The sequence below is a fragment of the Crinia signifera genome, chromosome 4 (assembly GCF_055691185.1).
Source record: "Crinia signifera chromosome 4, ASM5569118v1, whole genome shotgun sequence".
NCBI lineage: Eukaryota > Metazoa > Chordata > Amphibia > Anura > Myobatrachidae > Crinia > Crinia signifera.
Window position 1 is genome coordinate 250616166 of NC_139220.1, and position 20793 is coordinate 250636958.

Here is a 20793-nt window from a genome sequence, read left to right on the forward strand (position 1 = left end):
ATACAACCATATCTTACTCAAGACAATTTAAAAACTCTGATCCATGCTCTTATTGTCTTCCACATTGTCTATTGCAATTGACTTCTTACTGGCCTTACCAAAATCGGTACCCAGAAATGAACACTTTTTTCTGTTCCATCTGCCAAGATATGAGCAATACATGAAATCTTGTGTTCATCCTCAGCTATTCTTTCCCTTCACCCTGTGTCATCTTTTGTACAGTCCATTTGGTCCCACAAATTAAGATGAGATTGTACTCTGTTCTTATAGTTCTACCATACTACCTCTCTTTTTGTTCCTATACCCTCACATAGTAGTTGATAAATTCCTCCTTTGTTCATGTCAACCCTAAACAAAATCTGTAATCTGTGACTCTACTACTATTTTCCATGATTATTACAACAGTTAAAACTGGTGTCTGGTGTTCATCCCATCATTGCACACAGACTACACTGACTAAGGTGGACAATGATTTAATAACTGGTAAGCCTAAAGGCCTTTGACACATAATCCTTCATTTGACACTGTTGACCACCCTCTTCACATACATGCAACAATCTTCATGTATGCAGGGCACAATTCTATCCTGGTTTCTCATACCTTCATTGTTCACTTCTCTAGATCCACCCATCTCTGCTTTCTTTACAAGAAGAAGAAAGCTCAATCCTAGGCCCTTTGCACTTCTCTACCTCCGTTGGTTTTCATTGTAGTCTCTAAGCAGATGATACCTAAAGAAGAAAATCCCAATAAGGGTCCGGTAAGTATACTTACATTTCCCCTGCCCTCTCTAACCCTAACACTCCACATAGTACTTAACCCTAACCTAAACACCCCACAGCCTAAACCGGGGCTCGGCAACACCGGCCCTCCAAATGTTGATGAACTACACATCCCAGCATGCCTTGCATCAGTTTCAGCATGGCCACATAGCAAAACTAATGCAAAGCATCCTAGGATGTGTAGTTAAATAACATCTGGAGGGCCGGTGTTGCCCATCCGTGGCCTAAACCTAACCCTCTCACCCAGCAGCCAAACCCTAACTCTTCCTTCTAAGTGCCTAAGCCCCCACCGCAGCCTAACTCTAAGTCCCCAGCTACTGCCTAATCCTATTGTTCTCCCCACCTCAGCCTAATGCTAATCCACCCTGCATACTTAGGTTCAGGTTGCCGGCAGTTGGGATTCTAGCATTGGCATTGACATTCAGTGTTGCAAGTCAGGATGCTGATGTCGGTATTCAGACTGCCGGTATCCCATCCGCTGGGATCATCATCACATCCCACTGGATCATATAGAGTAGCACATAAAGCACATTATAACCGTGCCATCTGTCTGGACCGATATGCATTATATAGCTTTTTCAAAATGTTCTTAAACACAGTTATATTAGCGCTCTTTACTGCGCTTGAAATCTATCGTTTTTCAGGTGAAAATACATACGGGTTATTTTTCACAGATTCTTTTATTCAGGGCCTGGTGAGCCCCCCCCCCCCCCCCCTCCCAAAAATAAATAAATACATAGGATAAGATTAAAAAATCCATGTTAACAGCTGTGGCGGAGCTGACTTTACCACAGCTAATTGAATTAATTCCCTCCTAATTTTCTTTCATGTTTAAAACTTTTTATGTCAAAACAGGAGACTGGATATATATATATATATGTAAATCCACATTATGAAGGCTATTTTTACATAATTTGGGCCAAACAAGTTTCAGAATCGTGTCTCTGTGGAACATTATTGATTAAACTCCTGTTAAACAGGATATTGTAAATTGAAAAAAAAAAAAAAAAGGTTTGGAAGATCACGTCCGTCACAGCTGCATGCAGGATATCAGGATATGTCACTGAAAGTGTTAAAAGTGAAGCTATACTGGTAGGGCCTGAACAACTGACATTCACAGCTGCATGGAAATGCTGTCAAGGAATTCTCAAACACAGCTGGACAATACTGACACCAAACACTGTGCAGAGGGGGAGGAAGCAGGTTCCACCAAATAGCATTTGGGGAGGTGCAGGGATAGTGGTGCTGGCAGGCAGATTTGTTTATAATCCTCTCTCATCAGTAGCATCATAAAGCACATCAAAGTACAATGCCCTGATGTGTTTTTAGGCACCTGACAGGCAGCAGGAGGTCAGTGAGGGCTTGTTATATTGGGTGAGATGGGACAGGTCATAACAAGGGAAGGGGCTCCTTGCAGTGACAGAGAAACTATCCTTAGGCCACCAGCTGACAGCCCCCCGGCCGAGAGCTCTGTGTTTTCCTTACAATGTATGGAGAGAAAATGTAGCTGGCTTATTATGCCCAAGACTTAACGTTTTAAGTTTCATCCAGCAATGTCTTGTCCTTCCACTCTATCTCAGACCACAATGGCTAGGTTACTTTGACATTTTACAAGAGATTGGGACAATAAGGACACCTAGTAACAGGCAGAGAGTAGAGAGAAATTGTCACTCTTAGGGTTTAGTGATTGGCTAATGACTTTGTTTATGTTTTTACCTTTGTATTGATCATTAATCATCATTACTTCAATTATCAAACAAAATCAATTATTAAACCAATAGTGCAAAGGAGAATTTTTCTATTTGTAATAATACATACGTTGGTGTGGATAGCGCACTCAGGTTGGGTGTGACAATGGGGTAGGAGGGTTTATTGTGTGGAAGGATGGAGGGGGGCGGGAATAGAAGGAGATGGGGTAGATTGAGAATTTTTTTGTAATAACAAAAAAAAGGAGTTCCCTACATCTGAGGATCTCAAACGCGTTTCTCAAGGCACCTTATGGTCCAAGATGTTCATCTGTGCGGTTGTGAATTGATAGATCTACAGAATCTAAATAGTCAGTAGGTCAACAGCAAAAGGTCGTCATGCAATAGGTCTACCGAGTAGAAAGGGCAACAGAGTCAAAATGTCGACCTTCAAAAGGTCAACATGGCCAGTTTGGTCACAAGTTTGACATGAGTTTTTCAATTTTTTTTAGATGTCAATATGGAAACTTGTCAGCATGGACCCTCGCTTAGCTCACCATGCTTCTGACCTTCATGCTATTATATTCTCCCTCTATCAAAAAATGAAAAAATAGAAAAAAGTCAGGTTGACCATTTAAATGTTGATCTTTTGATTAATTTTGACCTTTGATCCTGTCGACCTATTGCATGTCTAGATCTATCAGCTGTATACCATCTGTGCTTAAGCATGGAGTTCCTTATAATCTGGACTGTTAGGACAGCACTGGATTAGCAGGCGCTCCGTCGCTGGAACCTGGTAAGGGTAAGTATGTTAAGTGAGGGTGTGGCAGTGTATATTAAACTTGTACTGTACTATGTGTGTGTCTTTTTTAATACATTGTTTTCACAGGTGAACTACAAGACCCAGCAGGCCCATTAATGCCCTGCATGCTGGGACTTGTGGTTCATCAAGTCCCAGCATGGGTGGAAGACCTGTGGGACATGTAGTTCAACTGTGAAAAACAATGTATTTCTACAATTTTTTTCAGCTCGGCCCCCACTGCCCAGGTGTGATGCGGACAGCCCCCACTTCCCCAGGTATCCCGTCCAGGGCTGACTGGCCAGGGTGAGCATGGAAAGGCCGGGAGACCTTGTGTAAAAAGTGTCTCCCGGCTGTGGCATTACACCGCTGGCTATTGGAGCCTGGTGCTGTTCTAAAATAGGGGGACCCTCATTTATTTTTTCCCCTGTAATTTTTGAATCAGAAATGGTCCAAGAGTCCGGTGATGGTTTCTTAAATACAGGGGATCCCTGGGATTTTTCCAACCATATTTGAGGAACCAAGACCGGCTCAATGAGCCCGGGACTGGTTATGCTCTTTTTTTTTTACATAAATAAAACGCACTTGTCTAAAATAACACTTATTTTCGTTACTAATACTCACCAGAAATCACATGCAAATTCTGACTTTGTCTAAAAAAAAATCACACCCTATTACATTTTGCCCTACTTCTTGTTTTTTAGCACCTTTTAGAAGATAATAGAATTTGATTGGTTGCTATGGGCAACATGTAAACTTTAATATAACTCCCCTCTTAGTAAATGTATACCTTAGGGTCAGAGATGCAGTTTCCATAAGGCAACCTAAGCTGATGTTTATGCAACTGAGCATTTATCGGTAAAAGAATTGTAAAGCGCAACGAAATATGCTGCGCTATATAAGAAACTGTAAATAAACTATGCACATGCCAACATACTCTTTGTATTGTCACACCTTGATGCTTGTTCTGGTATCTCAGGCTTCTGTCAAGGAGCACTGTTTTTTTGGAGCAAAATAGCAGCATTTAATGTGGTTGGTGTCATCCAGTAGGGTAAATGGACTCCGATTATCCCATAAAAGGGGATTTGGGTTTGTGTGGAAGGTGCATGGAGTCACAGCAGCTATGTTTTCATCATTCTGGGGCCATGGTCAGAACTTCCTGAGCTGCCCCTAGAGATTCTCCCTGTCTGCTCCTCAGTGACCGAGAGCCCAGAACGTATTTACTACCGTGCATTTATTTTCTATTTGTGTTAGATTTAATTGAATTTTACATGCAAAAACCTGAATTATTATTTATTTATAACACTGTCCAGACACAGACGAGCTGCCTTATGTATGTGACACTACATTAAAGTACTATATCCTGAACAAATTGTGTACGCTAACTCCAGCCTATACTACTAACACTGTCAAACCACATCACCTGGCGTAAACCAGACGCATACAGTACTGCACAGCCTAACGCTGAACTACTGCTTGTATAAAAGTGCCATCCGATATATGTTACTCTGCCCGACCTGCACTCAGCTCTGTAATTCATGCAAATGCATATATTTTTTAGCGCATTTGCACCTTAAGTGATTCCCAATGTGTGTAAATAACCATGCGCTCATGAGCTTACTATTCAGTGCTCCATTACAATAAAATAGTACATAGGACCCAGCTCTGTGAGTGCTTGCGACCCCTAATAGTTGTGCTGTTACCATTAGCTCATTGTATAGTGTCGCCAATGGTGTAACTACCATAGTTGCATGGAGTGCAGCTGCTATGGGACCCAGAGCTGAGGGGGGGGGCATCTTCCCTGTGTAAGTTACATGTCCTATATACATTTATCACAATTTGTGATAGAGGCATAGGGGCCCTTACAATCTATTGCTATGGGGCCCACCGTCTATCTAGTTATAACCCTGAGTGTAGCCACCTAGAATTCTTCTGCCTGTATTGGTATATTACTGTGGTGATAGGAAAGTTAAAGGTCTTTAATTATACCCTAAACAAAAAAAGTCCTTCCCCATTGTCCAATTGAATTTGCACATGAATGTGAGATTGGTGTTGTAATTTGCTTGCAAATGAGATGGGAATTTTAGCAGAGTGCATCCTTTCAATGCATTAAGCAGATTCAACACCTCCAGAGTTTGTGTGAAATGAATACTTCCAGATTAAAGCGATGCAGTAAACAGTGACACTCTCTCTGTCAACATGCAAAGCTTGCCACCCACATGCAGAATGGAAGCACATTCATAACAGGGCGGCTTTTCTGTTACCTTAGGTGAACAGGGTTCTCTCCCTAGACCCTGTTATTCAGCACTTTTCTGGACCGGATTTTTGTTGTGCTCAATTTAAATAAATAACTATATAATTTGAGGTGCCCATACACGGTGCGTTTTGTGTGTGCGATGCGCACTCCCGCGCACATCCCATCGCACAGCTCAAAAAATATGTGCTGCACAAACTTTTTGAACTAGATCACATTGCATGCAAATCGCACGCGATGCGATCTAGTCCATAACGCATACATTTATTGTACCGTGTATGGGCATCTTTAGAACTTAAAAGCTATTTATGTTTGTTCTCTACTGATATGTGAAGAAATTAGTAGACAAGCTTTAAGAGTATTTATTATTATTTACAGTTTCTTATATAGCGCAGCATATTCCTTTGCACTTTACAATTAGAGTACCATGAAATCGGCTGTATCATTATCGCACCGCATGAGCCTGACTTGGTGTAAGAATGAGCTTTAGTTCAGTTAACCCTAAAACTTTTCCCATACTACAAGTTCCACATAGGTCATGCAATTCTAATCCCATTACTTTATTTATTTAAGATTGTTTTTTTTAATTGATTTTAATTGGCCTATATCAACGCAGTGTTTTCAACATTACATATTTACTAACAGTTGATTTCAAAATCACTATTGATTTTAAAATCGCAACTCTTATTAGTGTTTCTATTAGACAAAACATATCACGCGCAAGCTGCTATGGTTTTTCTAATTCTGCATCCTAGATCTCCTCAGTCAGATGGTGATTTGCATACTGCCGGAAAAAGTGCCCTGCAATGCATAGCTTCAAATTGCCATAGGTCCAAATTAAGAGATGTACGCAAACCTGATTTATTATTATTATTATTATTTTAGTTATAATGATTTATAATAGCGATATCTGTCACTTTCTCATCTACATCGTTAACTCTCCTGTGCATCGTTAACGACCCCCTCCGTCATCTGTTCAGTATGGATGAGGAGGACCTCTTTAATGATTGCTCTGCTGTAGCTGCAGCATGGCCCCTGCTGGGTCCCCGCTGCCTCTAATATCGCCGAGTACTCCAGCTGTTGTTAAACTCAAGTCCCAGCATGCCTTGCCACAGTTTTGCTATTAGGAAGTACTAAAACTGTGGCATGGCATGCAGGGCCGGCACCACCACTAGGCAGCCTTAGGCATTTGCCTAGGGTGCCGGCCACTGGAGGGCGGCCACTTGGGAGCAGTCCATGGCGGTGGCCGCAAGCAGCGGCCAGATTGTGGCAGCGATCATTCAACACTATGCTAACCAGCCAGCCAGGTAAGGGCCCAGCTCCCATCTCCGCTCCGTCCTGTGTCTGTGTGCTCAGAGCCCTGCTCTCTCTCCTCCCCCATCTGCTTCCCCTGTCAGGGAAGGAGGATGGCTGCTCGGACCTTAGGGTAACTGGGCTGTGAGAGGGGGGAGTTGCGGTTCTCCCGGCGGCAGCCCCCGGAACAAGGTAAAGTTGTGCGTCCCCCCTCTCTCTCCCCCCCTCCCCGTGGAGCAATACGCTGCTCCCTTCCCCCCCCCCCCCCCCGTGAAGCTAGACACTGCTCCCCCCCCTTGGAGCGATACACTGCTCCCTTCCTTCCCCCCATGAAGTTAGACGCTGCTCCCCCCTGTGGAGCTATACTCTGCTCCCTTCCCTCCCCCCCCATGAAGCTAGACGCTGCTCCCTCTCTCCCCCCCCCCCTGTAAAGCTAGACGCCGCTCCCTCTCCCACCCCCGCCACCCCCAGCGGGTAAGCGACGGGTGTCATGCACCGGAGCCTGATGGCATGCTGGGACTTTTAGTTTTACAACAACTGGAGAGCCACAGGTTGCCTACGCCTGGCCTAGTGTGCATCTGACATATTTGTTCCCGGTGATATATTATTACAGGTTGAGTATGCCTTATCCATTATTCCATATTTCGGAATATTTTAATATTTCATTGATGTATTTTGAAGTATTTTGCATTTATGCTGTATAAATACATGAAATACACACAAATATATTTTATTTGTTCAAAAACAAGGTTTCAAAACATGAAACAAAGTTTGTGTACTATCTCAGGCACTGAATGTGAATGCCAACCAATCATTTTCTTGGAGAGATTTAGTGGCAATTACATATCATGTCCCCAGCAGTGCTGTTACAGATGTCCCCAGTAAGTTTTTATCCCCCCAATTTTTTTTTTTTTCACTTTCTGGAATGTATGGTTTTCGGAATAATTCGGATAATAGATATTCGGATAAGGGATACTCAACCTGTATCACATTTTATTTATAAGGTACCACAAATGGTTTGCAACACCGTACATATAAAGACATAACTGAAATTTACATAAGGAAGCCATGAAGATAAAACAATGCAATTAGGAAAGGTTTCAGAAGGACATTGGTTATAATCACCAGCAGTATCATTTTATATAATGTGCTTTTTTAAATGTATACATGATTTAAGATTGTCAATATGTGACCAAACTAAAAATAGTATCTTATGTTTTCTAATTCTAATTAGCTTAAAAAATATATATCAGCAAATACTCTGCAAGAAGCATATACCTTGCATCCAACTGTAGCTCCCAGAATGCTAACAAGTTCATTTAGTTCAGCTGGGCACATTACACCTACTAATGCTGTGCAAGTGACATCTGAAAGCTGGGAAAGGAGTCAGAATACCCCTAGGAGGAACGAGGAACCCATATGGGAATACTAGAGGCATGGTATCGGCATATGGTGCTCTAGCTGAAGTCTGTATTTTGGGGAACTGGCTCTAGACGAGTCAGCAGCGCACGAACATTTTCAAATGAGCCAAGAACTAAAAGAAACTGTTTATAAAGTGCAAAATGCTGTTACTTTAAAACAACAAATGGAAAAGATCAGATATCTTTAGAGTGATTAAACTATAATGGGACTGAATGTTTCTAGATTTTTAAAAAGGTATTTATACCATAACAGGGACTCTATTTGTATATTTTCAGAAAAAACTTGTTTGGTATATTTGCAAATATATTGGGGTTTATTTACTAAGATGGTATATTGCTATGGGCAACCAATCAGAATCTACTTCTTATTTATTTAGCATCTTCTAGAAGATAATAGATACAATCTGATTGGTTTCCCATATCAATATACCATCTTTAATAGAACTCCCATCTTAGAAAATAAACCCCATTGTATCTCACAGGGTACTTGTTTCCTATCTGGGCGCCCGCTAAGTTAATTGCGCACCATGCTATTCTCCGTAGAGAAATCGGATCGCATCGCATCGTACACATACACGATATTGAACGATGCGATGCGATGCGATCCGATTCGATTTCCCATAGGAAACAATGTTAAATGGCTCAATTTAGCCAAATTCTCATAGGAACAATAGTAAATGGGCCAAAAACACCCCTGAACATTGAAATGTCCCCCCAAAAGTAGTTGACGCCACCCCGCCATCAACGTGAACCCGAAGCGTGGCGAGCGCAGCGAGCCGGCGAGGGGCGGCGGTACGCGTCCTCCGACCTTTTCATGCCCTACTATCCACGTCGGCGTGGAGTGAGAATAGAATAGTGTGGCGAGCGCAGCGAGCCACCGAGCCCGAAGCGTGGCGAGCGCAGCGAGCCCCACGAGGGGACGCGGATACCTTCACAGGTAAACGCGTCCCTTCGCGGGCTTCCCAGGTGTCCGCGTCGCCATGGACACCTGGGAAGCCCGCGAGGGGACGCGTATAACTGTGAAGGTATCCGCGTCCCCTCGCGGGGCTCGCTGCGCTCGCCACGCTTCGGGCTCGGTGGCTCGCTGCGCTCGCCACACTATTCTATTCTCACTCCACGCCGACGTGGATAGTAGGGCATGAAAAGGTCGGAGGACGCGTACCGCCGCCCCTCGCGGGCTCGCTGCGCTCGCCACGCTTCGGGTTCACGTTGATGGCGGGGTGGCGTCAACTACTTTTGGGGGGACATTTCAATGTTCAGGGGTGTTTTTGGCCCATTTACTATTGTTCCTATGAGAATTTGGCTAAATTGAGCCATTTCACATTGTTTCCTATGGGAAATCGAATCGGATCGCATCGCATCGCATCGTTCAATATCGTGTATGTGTACGATGCGATGCGATCCGATTTCATTACGGTGCCGTACGTAGAAAACCTGGGCGCCCAGATAGGAAACAAGTACCTCTCACAGTTAAACATCCGACTGTAGCAAAAACTTCCAATTTTTTTGAGTACTCCACCAGACCCCCAAACAAATGAGTGATTCTCCCACACAGACTCACAATTTGTAATACAAGGTATTACTTCCATTTGGCAACATCATTATGGTGGAGCTTGAGAAGATCAACATGAAACATTTATAGATGAACGGTTTTGCCCAAGGGCCACTACATAGATTATATACAGTATAGACCAGGCTTGTCCAACCCGCGGCCCGCGGGCCGCATGCGGCCCAGGTTGGGTAGTAATGCGGCCCAGTGCATTTTATAGAAATTCTAAATATAAATTATAGGGCAACTCCGCCAGCAGCAGCGTCTCCGTGCTGGCCGCGGCACTGTGCCCAAAGTAAAGATGGCCGCGGCCAGCATCGAGATCTCCCAAACCTAAAATGGCCGCGGGAGCGCTGGTGTGCATGCGCAGGCGCACTCAGCTGCTCCAGCGGTCCAAAGGAAGTCTGTGCTGGCGCTTCCCCCACGTGATTCATCCCAGCAGCGCGCAGGGCTGGATGATGATCTGATGGGTGGCGGCGGCGGCGGCAGGAGCAGGCAGCCAGGCCAGCGGTGACTTCTCATACCCCCACTACCATCAGCTGTGGTGAGTAATCACTACAGGGGGCATTATGAATATAAGTGGCATTACCAGGGGGCATTATATTCATAATGCCCCCTGGTAATGCCACTTATATTCATAATGCCCCCTGGTAATGCCACTTATATTCATAATGCCCCCTGGTAAGGCCACTTATATTCATAATGCCCCCTGGTAATGCCAGGGGGCATTATGAATATAAGTGGCCTTACCAGGGGGCATTATGAATATAAGTGGCATTACCAGGGGGCATTATGAATATAAGTGGCATTACCAGGGGGCATTATGAATATAAGTGGCATTACCAGGGGGCATTATGAATATAAGTGTGAATATGCCCCACACACCTTGATGATTATTAATTAATGAGCATCAAGGTGTGGGGCATATGTTTAATGGGCATCATTTGTGTGGCATATGTTTAATGAGCATCAATGTGTGGGGCATATGTATAAAGGAGCTTCACGCTGTGGGGCATTTGTATAATGGAGCTTCACATTGTGGGGCATATGTATAATGGAGCATCACGGTGTGGCATATGTATAATGGAGCATCACGGTGTGGCATATGTATAATGGTGCATCACGGTGTGGGACATATAGATAATGGTGCATGACAGTGTGTGTGGTATATGTATAATGGAGCTTAATGTGGGGCATATGTATAGTGGGGCATGTGTGTCACCTGGCACTGTGGGGGCATGTGTGTCACCTGGCACTGTGGGGGCATATGGCACTGTGGGGGCATATGGCACTGTGGGGGCATATGTGTCATATGGCACTGTGGGGGCATATGTGTCATATGGCACTTTGGGGGCATATGTGTTATATGGCACTGTGGGGGCATATGTGTCACCTGGCACTGTGGGGGCATATGTGTTATATGGCACTGTGGGGGCATATGTGTTATCTGGCACCCTGTGTCAAAATGTGAATTTTTACTCATTCCCTGTGTCAGAATGTGTATTTCAGCTTATTTTCTGTGTCACAATGTGAATTTTGGCTTATTCTGTGTGTCACAATGTGAATTTTTACTCATTCCCTATGTCACATTGTGAATTTCGGCTTATTCTCTGTGTCAGAAAGTGAATTTCGGCTTATTCTCTGTGTCAGAATGTGAATTTGTACTCATTCCCTGTGTCACATTGTGAATTTTGGCTTATTCTCTGTGTCAGAATGTGAATTTTGGCTTATTCTCTGTGTCAGATTGTGAATTTCGGCTTATTCTCTGTGTCAGAAAGTGATTTTCAGCTTATTCTCTGTGTCAGAATGTGAATTTGTACTCATTCCCTGTGTCACATTGTGAATTTTGGCTTATTCTCTGTGTCAGAATGTGAATTTCGGCTTATTCTCTGTGTCAGAATGTGAGAAACAATGTCAAACATCTCACTAACTTCATTTCCAATGAAGTTTAATATGTTAACTATGTTGTCTATGTTTTTTTTGGATGATTAGGTATCGTTACTGTTATTTTATTTTATGTGCGGCCCAAACCAAATTTTCATCTTCTAATCTGGCCCAGGGAAGGTGAAAGGTTGGACACCCCTGGTATAGACTATATGGCCGATGCGTTTTAGCTGAAAAATTAGATGAAAATGTTACTTGCAAAATGAAGGTGTGAGGCCTCACAGTGGCAGCATATGCGTATGGTGTATACCAGGTACAATCTGAATCTTTCTACACACCCTTTTGTTTTTCCAGGTTATAAGCCGTGTATTGGCTAACACTCCTGCATAGGTACTTAATACACAACTATACATTCCTTGGCCGTTCTGCTGATATCGGTAGAATGTGCTGATGAGTGTATAGGAGTGATGCCAGCTTCAATCATCTACCACATCATCATATGGGGTGTGGTACAGGGGTTCAACAGTCGGGTTCCCGACAGTCATTAGCCCAACGTCGGGATCCCGACTGGCCGGACCCAGACAGCAAGGGGAGCGCAACAAAGCCCCTTGCGGGCTCACTGCGCCTGCTACGCTGCGGGCACGGTGGATCGCTACGTGAGCCACCTATTCTATTCTCCCTCTATGGGGAAAATAGCCGACGGCCGTCGGGAACCCGGCTGTCGGTGTTTTGACAGTCGGGATCCCGACGTCGGGTAAATGCCTGTCGGGCCCCCTTCCGGCACCCCATCATATGACAGCTGCTGTGGGACCACATGATTCACACTAATGACGGAAAGTCCAGTGAGATGTTCTGGCTCCAGTGACAGTCTCAGGTAGATTCTAATCAGTTTGCAGGGTAGCGGGAGTGACTGCGTGGACCACTAACTTACTATTTGTCCATTCATTCACATCACCCGTTTTCTATTTCAGAGGGAGCCCAAGATGTAGCCACCCCAGAGAACAGTTCTCGGCTCTGCATATTGATAACTACACAACTGAAAACACTTCATACAGTAGCTTATGAAATCACTATCACACCAACATGACCAGACTGTGCAGCATTCGTTAGTATGGCTCAGAGAGAATCAACTAAAATATTCAAGTGACTAATTTAAATATTCAGGTGCAAATTCAAATAAGCCAGGGACCAACATTTTTGCATGAACTACGCCAACAATTGTGCTGGGAGGTCTACATTGGGTGACTACACTGAGCTCTGTTGTAAATACTCTTCACTATCCAGACATGTCCGGAATCATGAAAACCCTTTCAAAATGGGTAAAATGCAATTTATTCCTGTCATCCTCACAGTGTACCAATGTCTTCCTATGGGATTGCATGAGTTAATTTCCAAGCAATTTGCTTGTTTTATAAATCAGAAGCAGGGATGAAAGGCGGCATCCTCTCATCTTGTATTACTGCAAACAAGGGCTGCATCTTGCAAAGTGGCATTACAGCACAGACTGAGATTAAAGTGAAATTTAACATTGAAGTTCCATTTACTTATATTTTGTTTGCTACATACTATTTATACTCACAGGGATTCTATTCACAAGAGAGGTTTAGGTTCATTACCTTATTTCCCTACCAATCAACATATACTGTATATATATATATATATATATATATATATATATATATATATATATATACATACATACATACATACATATATACACACCGGTATATATAAAACCCTATGTCTTGCGTTTGATCATTTATCTGTATACTGACCACATCTTACGAATTAGTTGTATATCAAAACACTTTATAAAATATTCTGCTCAATGTCAAAATGTCTATGCTGACTCTACATATCTCCAGCAGCCATAGTGGCCAGCTCAGTGGGTGGTGTGAATGCTTGCGAACGCCCAATATTTGTGCTGCCCACAGTTATGGTGCTATCCATAGTATTATTGAGTCATATGGTTGATACCTTCCAACTGTCAGGATTTTGACAGGAAAGTCCCATATTCTGGGTGGGTAGTTGGGACTCAGGAGGCTTAGTATAGCAACAGTGAATAGCATCTATTCACTGGGAAAGAGAGACTGGGGGCCTGCCAGCAGCTGAGATTGCTGGGCATGCCCTTCAGTGATGAAAATAGAGACCATGGCTTGCGATTTCAGCACTGTGAGACCACGCCCCCTAGCCACAAGGTCATGCCCACATTCCTCTTCACCCCCAGCCAAATTAGGGTGGTTTGCTAATTTGAGCGCCCACATTTTTTTTTATTTTTAAAAAGCTGTCTCTCCTGCCAGCCAATGAGCAGCCTTTGGTTCAAAGAGTAATGATTAATGTTAATAATGATCACAATATTAAAGAAAAACCATTAATACCAAAACAGAATGTCCAACAACCCAAAATGAACTAACCATCAGCACTCATATCATTGGAAGGGTTACGCTAATTATTATTATTATTATAATTTTATTTATAGGGCGCCACAAGTGTTTCGCAGCGCCGTACAAAGGAACAATACAGGGAGACAAAGCTTGGCATAACATTGAATAAATAACAAAAATACAGTCCAAATAAAGAGCGCCACAGATCAATACACATTACAGCTTAATTGTAAGTAGTGAGGACTCAATCAACATACAACTAGAGGCTTGAGGCCAATGATGGAGATGAGTATGCGGACGAAGATGGTCACTGAGTGTTGGAGTATAGGAGAGCTGTGAGTATAATGTGAAGAGAAGAGGGCTTTGACAACAGGAGGGAAGAGGGCCCTACTCGGAGGAGCTTACAATCTAGTAGGAAGGGGAGACAGACAGGTTACAAGAGGTGCAAGCGAGTGGGTGGTGGTTAGATAGCAGGATGTAAACAGGCAAGGGGTCGGAGAACCAGCTGGTTTATGCAGTGGAAGGGTATGCTTTGATGATTAGGCTAGTTTTCAGTGCCCGTTTGAAGCTTTGCAAGGTCGGGGAGAGTCTAATGGAGTGAGGGAGTGCGTTCCACTGAAGGGGTGCAGCACGGGCAAAGTCCTGTACTCTAGCATGGGAAGCAGTGATCAGGGTGGAGGAGAGACGACAGTCGTCAGCCGACCGTAGAGGACGGGAGGGTGTATGAATGGAGATGAGGTTAGAGATATATGGAGCAATGGAATTAGAGATGCCCTGTATGTGAGTGTGAGGTGTTTGAAGAGGATTCTGTAGGGGAATGGAAGCCAGTGCAGATTTTGTTGAAGGGGAGTGGCAGAATTAGAGCGGCGGGAGAGGAAGATAAGCCTGGCTGCAGCATTGAGGATAGATTGGAGAGGAGCCAGTTGGGATTGAGCGAGGCTGGTGAGGAGAGCATTACAGTAGTCAAGCCGTGAGATGACCAATGAGTGGATGATCAGCTTAGTTGCACTCTGTGAGAGAAAGGGCCTGATGCGAGCAATGTTGCGTAACTGGAACCGGCAAGAATGGGCCAGGGCTTGGATGTGGGGTGCAAAGCTGAGGGAGGAGTCAAGAGTGACACCCATGCAGCGGAGTTGGGGAACGGGGGAGATGATGGTGTTGTTAACAGTGATAGAGCTATTAGTAGGGGGCATAGCTCTGGGTGGGGGAAAGATAATAAGTACACTAATGAGTGGGTACAAAAGTTGCAACCAACACCTGTGACATGACCTCTCTGTGAAATGCAATATTGTGAAGTATTTCAAAAAGAAACACAAAAACACAAAATATCAAAAGATGTTTATTTAAAAAAAGTGTTCACCTAATCACTAGTTTTCTACTGTACTGTATTGTACATGTTAATCCTTAGGGATTGTCTCTGTCCTTCCATCTTCCCCATCTTTTTCATATGATAAACAGTAAAAAAAAAAAGCATCATGGACAATACAGGACTCGTTCTTAGTCAAGTCATGGCTAAAATGATAGGTTTGGTCCCTGTCCATAGGTGACCAATCAAGAGAGCCTTTACTCTGATTAGCTAGTGCACCATAAACTTGTGAAATCAATAAACTTCGTGGTATTAATAATGTTCATTACCTTTTTACGGATTAACACTTTTTGAACTAGCCTTTGTTAAGATGCTTAGGGGTCTTCCTCGACTCTGACCTGTCCTTTCTTCCCCACATTCAATCTGTCTCCAAATCATGTTACATGCATCTAAAAAACATATCCAAAATACGACCGTATCTCAAACAAGACTATTAAATCTCTGCACTCATTATATCCCGCATTGATTAATGCAATAGTATCCTAACTGGTCTTCCCAATAACAGACTCTCACCACTACAATCCATTTTAAATGCTGCTTCCAGGCTGATCTTCCTTGCAAGACGCTCATCGTCTGCTAATCCGCTCTGCCAGTCCCTCCTTTGGTTACCTGTATTTTACCGTATTCAATATAAAACACTTCTACTCGCATATAAAGCTATTAACCATACTGCACCAGCATATATCTCTCTACTTATCACAAAATATCTCCCATCTTGACCACTTCACTCTGCACAAGATCTGCGTCTCTCTTCTGCACGGATCACTAGCTCCCATTCACTATTACAGGACTTTCATCGGGCTGCTCCCATCCTATGGAATGCCCTTCCACGCACAATAAGACTCTCCACTAGCCTCCAAACTTTCAAGCGTTCCCTGAAAACTCACCTCTTCAGGCAAGCCTATCATATTTAAATGCCACACGCATAACCCTCTGAGGCACTTATGTATTATATAGCTTCCCTTCTGGACTTGTAACTTGGTGGGACTGCTATGCTACAGTATTACTGATGCCTGTCCTTGTGTTTTCCTCCTATATCCCTATAGATTGTAAGCTTGCAGCAGGGCTCTCCTACCTCCAAGTCTGTCTGTTGTTACCCAGTTTGTTTTATCACTGTCTACTATTGTAAAGTGCAACGGAATCTGCTGCACTATATAAGAAACTGTAAATAAATAAATAAATAAATAATAAATACGGCGGACTAAATTTTAGGGCTACTAGGAGATACAGGAGATTTATTAAGCCCGGTGAAGTGATAAAGTGGCCTATGAGAATGCACCGGCCAATCAGCTCCTCCCTGTCATTTTTTTAATCCAGCCTGTAATTTGACATTAGGAGCTGATTGGCCAATGCATTATAGCCAGACACTTTATCACTTCACCAGGCTTAATAAATCTGCCCCACAGTTACTATCAAACAAATCATATTGGTAGAGATTCTGTATATGTAGTGCCTAATTGTGCTGCCATATTTGTGATAATGGCACCACATCAATTAGTGGACAAGGGCTTGGATTAGTGCGAGACACAGTTCAATATTTGCTCAAATGACGAAAGACAATTATCACTGCTACGATATATGCTATATAAGAAATCTGGCCCAGAATGGTACGTTTCAGAGATACAGTGCGTGTTTATCAATTTTAATGCCCTCTTTTAAAATAATTTTTTTTCATTTAATTCTTTAACAAATTGGATACATTTCCAGAGCAAACTACCCCATTATTGATTTTCTCTTGTAATGTGCAAAACGCATCTTAAATAAAAGATTACAGTGTCTGGGTTGAGATTATGTTCTGTGAAATTTAATAAAGGTGGATCATTCCAGAGCTTCCCCATCTGCAACCCCTGCTCTTCGCAGCCCGAGAATATAGATAGCGATTTTATAAAACCAATATACATAATTACAATATTACTTCTCGTTGCAGAGGGGTCAATTTTCTGTTTCTCCGGGGAGATTAACTGTAGGAAGAACAAAAACGGCATGTAAATTAAATTGTGCCTGGCCTGATACACTGTTAAGATTTCAATTATAAAATAATAGTGTTTTTTTGCCATTCATAGAACACATTTCTAAAACTAATTTTCAGTGACATCTCCAGAGAGGTTGGAATTTGCAGAGCTGCATATGCCCGAGGTTCTTATATCTCTTGTGTTACAGGCAGGAACTGCTATTAGCAAAGCAGGCGGCCCAGGGCCAAGGATGTTTCTTCCAAGAGTTTGGATGGATTTATGATAGATTTTCTGATATTTTTAACTGTCTCTTGACCACAACTATATATTTATATATAAATATATCTATCTATCTATCTATCTATCTATCTATCTATCTATCTATCTATCTATCTATCTATATATATATATATATATATATATATATATATATATATATATATATAAAAGATTTCCAGAGGCGGGCACCCAATAACATCTCACAATATTTGGATGCTTTTATGCAGCCGTGTGTACAGAATGGGGAGACATATCTTAGAGACACTACCGACTTACTTTTGAAGTTGGAGGAGATTGGTGATGTTCCAGATGGTACATGGCTATGCACACTGGACATCACCAGTCTCTATACCAACATCCCCCATGAGGGGGGGCTGGCAGCCACAAAAAAATTGTTATTGAACAATCCTCTATACACTGGACCTGATTTATCATTTTTTCTATCATTATTAAGAGTTGTCTTGACTAAGAATTATTTTTTATTCAATGGAAGGTACTTCCTACAAGTAAGCGGGTGTGCCATGGGATCTCCTGTGGCCCCCGCTTACGCTAATACCTACATGATTGATATTGAAAGAGACTTCTTTTTTGGTAGAGACGTGAGAGATAGGATATTATTTTATAAAAGGTATATTGATGACGTCATCCTCCTGTGGAGGGGGCGTGCAGAAGATTTCATTGACCTTGTCCATAATATCAATTCAAGGGATTGTTCAATTAAATTTACGTACAGTATGAGTTTGGAAGAAATTGCTTATCTTGATGTATCTATCAAAGTTGTTGACAACAAGCTTGTCACATCTTTGTTTAAGAAACAAACTGATAGAAACATGATCCTTAGGGCAGATAGTCACCACCCACCCAGTACTATTAACAGTTTGCCCTATTCACAGTACCTGAGAGCTAAACGCATCACCAGTCTCTCCACAGCAGTCCAACCTACTTTTAATGAGTTAACAAAAAAATTTAAAGAACGCGGCTACTCTGACCAGATATTAGAGTGAGCATTGCACAAAGTAGAAGGCGTGACCAGAGCTGAGGCTCTAAGCCATGCCAAAAGGACAGCATCCACGCAACAAAAAGAATATATCAACTGGGTCCAACATTACACGATGGCCCAAAAAGATGTTAGATATTGGAGCAATAAATTATGGCCTGTGATAACAAATGATAATGACCTTAAATCTTTTAAACACACTAAAATTCGTGCCTGCTATAAAAAGGGTAAAAGCATTCGAGAGTGGTTAGTACACACGGATATCAGTGAACATATGGCAACTGATAGGAGGACACGGAGACGTGACCCTGGTTGCTACAAGTGTGTCGGCTGTATGACTTGCCGACACACCGTGTCAACCAAGTACTTTTTCCATCCACATACGGGCAAGAAATACACTATTAGACATGCCCTCACGTGTACTAGTGCCTTTGTGGTCTACATGGTAAAGTGCCCGTGTGGCTTATGTTACATCGGGAAAACCATCCGCCCTTTTAAAGAGCGGATGGCGATGCACCGAACATCAATCAGGGCAGCACTAGCCAGTAAACCATCTGACCAACCCCTGGCAAGGCATTTTGCCGAATTGAATCATAGCTTGGCAAGCTTTAAGCATATCATAATTGACCACATACCTGAGAATAAAAGAAGAGGTGATAGGCACAAGAGTCTTTTGCGCCTAGAGGCTAAATGGATTTTCATTTTACAAACAGTAAAGCCCAAAGGTCTTAATGATATGCTTAATTTTAATGTATTTATGTAAATTTATCTGCAGTTATATTTGGTCATTTGTTTTATGCTCCCTTAATATTTAAAGTATTGAGATATACTATTGCGTATGATTATAGAAAGTGGAGCTTAGAATACCATACAAGGTTATGCTGTTATGTCTTGTAATTGTTTTATGTACTTGTAATTTGCTATTTAAGTGATTTGCCCTTTGCATGCATATTTATATGATTGCAATTGTGTTTATGTTCAGATGACGTCTCCATAGCAACCAGCCGAGCGTTGCCAGCAGCGGGGGACACCGGAAGTGGGACACCCGGAAGTTCCGGTGTGTGTGCACGCTACGGACGGACGCAGTGGAGGCGGGAGTCTGAAAGATGTCTGATGCATTGGTATATAAGGTGAGCACTGTCTTTGTTATTTGTATATATGTTGCCTGACGAAGGGCTATAATAAAAGCCCGAAAGCTTGCTAAACTCTTGTTAGAGTGATTTATTGCTTCGGATCAAGTCCGTGGGTGCCCGCCTCTGGAAATCTTTTGTATTTCAAACCTGCTGGTGCACCGCGGCAGCTGCAAGCCGCTGAGGAGTGTGCCCATCATCTGGATTCTTTATATATATATATATATATATATATATATATATATATATATCAAGAAAGAAAGACTAGCACTCCTGGGTCTGGGTGAGATACTTGTATTCAAAAAGTGGAAACAACCAACCAACATTTCGGGGCAGCGCCCCTTTGTCAAGGTTGCCATGAGAACGCATGGCAACATATTGCATAGAAAAAAGGTTACTTATCCATAACGGGTTAACATCATAATGCCCGTGGATGCCCACGCTGGTCCCATAACCATAGTAGCTCAACAGCCTGTTTCGGTGGCGTATCCACCTTTCTCCATGTGTTTGATCACCTCTTTTTAAGAGACTCATAAAAATGACTTAAAGTCAATAGTTTTTTGGTGTGCAGATTTATTTTCTCTTTCATTGGGGAAAATTGTGAATATATATATATATATATATATATATATATATATATATATGGATTCAGTATTGAATCCCGGCGGTCGGGATCCCGGCGGTCGGGATCCCGGCGTTCAGAATCCCGACGCCGGAATCCCGACAACCGAAATGCCGACAAGGGGGGGACGTGGATCGCCCCCCCTTGCGGGCTCGCTACGCTCGGCACACTAATTTATTCTCCCTCCAGGGGTGTCGTGGACACCCACGGAGGGAGAATGTGTCGGCATTTCGGCGGTCGGGATTCCGGCGTCGGGATTCTGAACGCCGGGATCCCGACCGCCGGGATTGTAACTGCATCCCATATATATATATATATATATATATATATATATATATATATATATACACAGTACTATTTTTCTGGAAAAATAGGTCCAGGAACTCCAGGTCTGGGGGC